The sequence below is a fragment of the Microcaecilia unicolor genome, chromosome 3, assembly GCF_901765095.1.
Source record: "Microcaecilia unicolor chromosome 3, aMicUni1.1, whole genome shotgun sequence".
NCBI lineage: Eukaryota > Metazoa > Chordata > Amphibia > Gymnophiona > Siphonopidae > Microcaecilia > Microcaecilia unicolor.
Window position 1 is genome coordinate 357,206,877 of NC_044033.1, and position 6,081 is coordinate 357,212,957.

Genomic DNA, 6,081 nt, shown 5'->3' on the forward strand with positions numbered 1-6,081 from the left:
GGACGCCTGGAATGCCCTTCCAGGAGAGGTGGTAGAGTCAAAAACAGTGAGCAAATTAAAAAATGTGTGGACAGACACAGGGGATGTCTAAATAAAAACAGGATGGAAATGCTGCTTGGCTGTTGAGGTGTTATGTTGAGCAAGAATAGTGGGAACTAAGCCGAAGCTGAACAGACATTTATGGTCTGTGTCCCACAAATGGCAAAAGACTGAAGAAGATTTGTCAAATCCAGCATGGAGGAACTGAAGCCAGTGCCAGAGAGACTTCTACGGTCTGTGTCCTGTAAATGGCAAAAGGATAGGTGAAGCTTGTCATGTGCTGCAAGTGAGGGTGCTGTGCAGCTCAGGGGGAGGAGAAGACATTTTGACTAGTAAGTTGAATACTGTCAGCAATACTTGGGGTTGATATATGGTTATAACTAAGACTCCCATCATGTTTGGCTACCTATATGATTAGCATGTGGAGACTTGACAACCAGTGTTTAAGCCCGCACAGAGTGGTGGGCATGGCTCTGGCCATTTTGTTGAGCAGACTGGATGGACTGTGTGGGTCTTTATCAGCCATTGTTTACTGTGTTAGTGCTTAGTGCAAAAAACTAAGTTCAAAATAACTAAGGGGAAAAGGCATCAGAAAGTCCGTGGTAATACAGCACCCTACAGACTGGCCTGTGCTATGCTGATTAAAGCAATACTCTTTCAGACCACATTCTAACATCGGCCAGAAAAAACCCTTAATCCTATCCAGTGGCGTAGCCAGAAGGCAATTTTTGGGTGGGCCAACAGGTTGGATGGGTGGGCACTAGAGTTGCCAACTTTTTTGAAAGAGAAAAAACAGCAACCTGATGCACCCATGCTCTGTCCCTACCCCTCTCCCCATAACTTCAATGAGGGTTGCAGGGCAGGCTTCAGAGGCTGCAGGCCAATTGAGAGCTAAGGGAAGTACAATAGACTGCACTATTCAGCCCCATTGAGCCATGGTCCTCCAACAAATATATGGTATTGAAGCCAAACACATTCTGCATCAAGAGAACCTCCTGGCCCTCCACCAACAATGGATATAGAGCACAGCAAGGACAATTCTCCATAAAACTCATCATACAAAGAAATTTTGTTTTCTAGTGTAATCTCAATTACAGACATATTATAAATTAACTTAAAAAAATCTATAAAACAAAACGTCACTGAGAACCTAGAGCAAATCTACCATGCCAACACTAACTTCCAAAAACAAAGATCCTACCTATGAAAAAGAAGTGCCTTAAATATTATAGTAGGGCCCAAAAATACAAATACATTTATCAGGAAAGCTGAACAAGCCAAATTACTACAGAATGCTACATGGAAACTTCATGCTAACAGAATACCTCAGTCACACACACAAGACACAAATGCAAAATACAGAATAAGTGACCACAAACTCTAGGAATATAAATTAAATGGAAACCCCAAGAAACTAGACCTTGCATGTAGTACAACACCAGAGAAACAAGAAAGAAAGGCATTTGCTCCTGTGCAAAATATAAAGATGGCACATGCCAGGGATGGTGTTAGGGAGTGCAACTAGGGCAATTGTGCTTGGTTCCTTGGCCAGAGAAAGCCTGCATGCTGGAAGCTGAAGGCGCAGCCTGGTAATGGACTTTGGGGTCCTTTCCTAGATTTCTGTCCTGGACCCCAGCCATGTTTAACATCAACTTTGGCAAGATGTACATTCCAAATCCAACATATTATATTCACAACATTGACAATAAAATAATATTTTTATACCTTTTTGTTGTCTGGTCATTTTTTCTCAAATCATATTGGTCCCAGTCTCTGGTTTCTGCTTCCCTTTTTCTTCTCTTAACTCACTTGCCAGGGTCTCCTATTTGACATTTCTTCTTTCTTCATGTCCATCATCCATCTCCCATCTCTGTTTTCCTATATTTCCTTGTCCAGTATCTCTCCTGTGTTCATATCCCCTCATCCATCATCATTCCTCTGCTCACCTATGCACCCCATGCCCAGCATATCCCTTCTGTGTTCCTATTCTCCCCCTTGTCTGGTATCTCTCTCCCCCCCCTCTGTGTCCATATACCCCCCTCTCCAGTGTCCAGCATTTTATCTCTATTCCATATCCCCGTCCCCCCCCCCCCCCCTTGTCAGGCATTACCCCTCTGTGCCCATGTGCCATCCCCACACAGCATCTCACATTTGTGTCCCTGTCCCCATGCTCCCACCTAATGCCCATCATCTCCCTTCTGTATACTTACCTATGTCCCCTTTCTCCCTTCTCCACACCAATGTGTCCCTCTCCTCTCTGATCCCATCCCCCAACCAGCTTCTCTTCCGATCTTTCCTTCCCCTTATGCATCTGGCTCTTTTTCCATGCACCTCTCCTCTTCCCCCCAACCTCCCCTCTGCAAATCCCAAACCTCTCCCCTTCCCTCTGCAAATCCCAAACCTCTCCCCTTCCCTCCAACCTCCCCTCTGCAAATCCCAAACCTCTCCCCTTCCCTCCAACCTCCCCTCTGCAAATCCCAAACCTCTCCCCTTCCTTCCAGCCTCCCCTCTGCAAATCCCAAACCTCTCCCTTTCCTTCCAACCTCCCCTCTGCAAATCCCAAACCTCTCCCCTTCCCTCCAACCTCCCCTCTGCAAATCCCAAACCTCTCCCCTTCCTTCCAGCCTCCCCTTTGCAAATCCCAAACCTCTCCCTTTCCTTCCAACCTCCCCTCTGCAAATCCCAAACTTCTCCCCTTCCCTCCAACCCTCTGCAAATCCCAAACTTCTCCCCTTCCCTCCTACCCTCTGCCCCTGGCAAGTCCAGCACCCTTCTGTTCCCTTCCCAGCCTCCCCTTACTGGCCCAGCACCCCACTGACTTCCTCACCCTCTCCCACCCCTGCCGCAGCGCTTCATTTAATTCTGTCCGCACTGCTGTAAATGCACAGTCTCCCACCCCCCGCGGCGGCGCTTACAGTTTGCTACGGCGCTGACAGCAACTCTACAGATGCGGCACCGACATCCGACGTCCTGCTCCGGGGCCTTCCGCTTCCCGCCTCCGTAAACCGGAAGTTACATCAGCGCGGCAGAGGGAAGGCCCCGGAGCAGGACGTCGGATGTCGGTTCCGCATCTGTAGAGTTGCTGTCAGCGCCGTAGCAAACTGTAAGCGCAGGGGTGGGAGACTGTGACAGCAGCGCCCACAGAATTAAATGAAGTGCTGCGGCAGGGGTGGGAGTCGGGAGAGGGTAAGGATCTGCTTCTGGGCGGGCCTGAAGCTAAACTGGGTGGGCCTGGGCCCATCCAGGCCCACCCGTAGCTACGCCCCTGATTCTATCAATTTTTATTTAACTTATTTTTCATTCTTAAAAAAAACAACATAGCACACTTATCTTTCCATAACACTTTAAAACTTCATAACGCACTCAAAATTGAAATTGAATGTGCTATGAAGGTTTAAAGCATTATCTACTAACATTGCTCAAGGACCTTTTCCTCTTATACCTCCGTAATAGGTCCTGCCACCTAGTCCGTTGAACATAGAACTCAATGGCTTGATTTACTTGCTGTATCCTCTCCAAAATATGTTGCAAAAACAACTGAGTGCCATAATGTTAGGAGTAAAAGTGAGCCCTTGGGCCACTGCCGCGAACGGCAGCAGCAGGCAAACCACCCAAACAGGAATCAAGGCTGAAAACAGACAGGGCTGGTACAAGCAGGACTGGAGCTGAAGCTGTAGGTAGTCAGGACTACTTATGTACTTATGGCAAGAAAAACTGCTTAAGCACTTAAGAATATAAGCATTGCCATACTGGGACAGACCGAAGGCCCATCAAGCCCAGCATCCTGTTTCCAACAGTAGCCAATCCAGGTCGCAAGTACCTGGAAATATCCCAGAACAGAAAAACAGATTTTATACTGCTTTGATTATCCTTGAATAAACAGTGGATTTTACCAAGCCCATCTTAATAAAGGCTTATGGACTTTTCTTTTAGGAAATGATCCAAACCTTTTTAAAACCCTACTAAGCTAACTGCTTTTACCACATTCTCTAGCAAAGAATTCCAGACTTTGTTAAGTGAAGAAATATTTTATCGGATTCATTTTAAATTGACTATTTAGTAGCTTCTTTGCATGCCCTGTAGTAATAGTATTTTTGGAAAGAGTAAACAAGCAGTTCACATCTACCTTTTTCACTCCACTCAGTATTTTATAAACCTCTATCATATCTCCCCTCAGTCATCTCTTTTCCAAGCTAAAGATCCCTAGCTGTTTTAGCCTTTCCTCATAGGGAAGTTGTCCCATCCCCTTTATCATTTTCGTCGCACTTCTCTGTACCTTTTCTAATTCCACAATATGTTTTTTGAGATGTGATGACCAGAACTGCACACAGTACTTGAGGAGTGATCGCACCATGGAGCAATACAAAGGCATTATAACATTCTCATTTTTGTTTCCATTCCTTTCCTAATAATTCCTAACATTCTATTTGCTTTCTTAGCTGCTGCTGCTGCACACTGAGCAGAGGGTCTCCATGTATCATCAACGATGTCAACTAGACCTTTTCCTGGGCAATGACTCCTAATGTGGAACCTTGCATCACGTAGCTATGGTTTGGGTTCCTCTTTCCCACATGCATCACTTTGCATTTGCTCACATTAAACGTCATCTGCCATTGGGATGCGCAGTCTCTCAGTCTTGTAAGGTCCTCTTGCAATTTCTCACAATCCTCTTACAATTTAGCAACTTTGAATAACTTTGTGTCATCAGCAAATTTAATTACCTCACTAGTTATTCCCATCTCTATATAATTTATAAATATATTAAAAGGCAGCAGTCCCAGCACAGACCGCTGGGGGATCCCAGTAACTTCCCTTCATGTCATTAGCAAATTTAATTACCACACTAGTTATTCCCATATCTAGATCATTTATAAATATATTAAAAAGCAGCTGTCCCTGCACAGACCCCTGTAGAACCCCTCTATCTACCCTTCTCCATTGAAAATACTGACCATTTAAACCTACTCTCTGCTTTCTATCTTTTAACCAGTTTTTAATTCACAATAGGACATCGCCTAAAGTTAGTTGTGGTTTATAGAATAGTGTTTAAGTCCTTGGAGTCGTGTGTAAATGTAGGCCCATCCATTTGTACCCTGCAAGGTAGACCCAAGGCCAAGGGGAGTGGGTCCTGCGGGGGTGGGGGCCCAGGACTACCTTGCCTTGTCTTCAGAGAGTGGGTGGATTGGGCCAGGGAGATTGTTGCCATTCTTGGGGGAGGGATCAGGACAGGGGGAGAGCAGCCAGAGCTGCTACCTGGAAGGTAACGTGGCACCAGCCAAGTTTCTGGTGTCCAGTTACCTTCACCACATAAAGTTAGGACAGCCTTTTTTCTATCCTAACTTTATGTGGGTTCTTAGCCAGTTAGAGAGCTGAATATCACCCATAGGCGTAGACTGGGGGGGGCGATGAGGCGCGCCGCCGCGCCATTAGTTTAAAAACAAAACAAAACACATGCACGCGCTCCTCTCCATCCGCTTGGCTTCCCTGCTGCTCTCTCTGTCTGCGTCCCGCCTTCCTCTGACGTCAGAGGAAGGCGGGACGCAGACAGAGAGGGCAGGGAAGCCAAGCGGAGTAGCGGACGGAGAGGAGCGTGTCTGTCTACCCCTCTCTCTTCCTCCCTCCCTCCGGCGCAGGCAGCAGTCTTTTCCAGCGTTCCTGGCAGCGGTAGCGATGTACACGCTGCCTTCGGCTCTGCCCTGAAGCCTTCTCTTCTAGTTCCTGTTCCCGCATAGGTGGGAACAGGAACTTGAAGAGAAGGCTTCCGGGGCAGACTGAAGGCAGCGTGTACATCGCTACCGCTGCCAGGAACGCTGAAAAAGCTGAAGACTGTTGCCTGCGCCGGAGGGAGGGAGGAAGAGAGGGGGTAAACGGAGTCACCATCTTGGACCTCGCGGGGGGGGGGAGCAGAGGGAAGATGGATGGGACTGGGAGGGGTGGGGAGCAGAGGGAAGGAGCAGGAGATGAATGGGACTGGGAGGGGTGGGAAGCAGAGGGAAGGAGCAGGAGATGAATTGGACTGGGAGGGGTGGGAAGCAGAGGGAA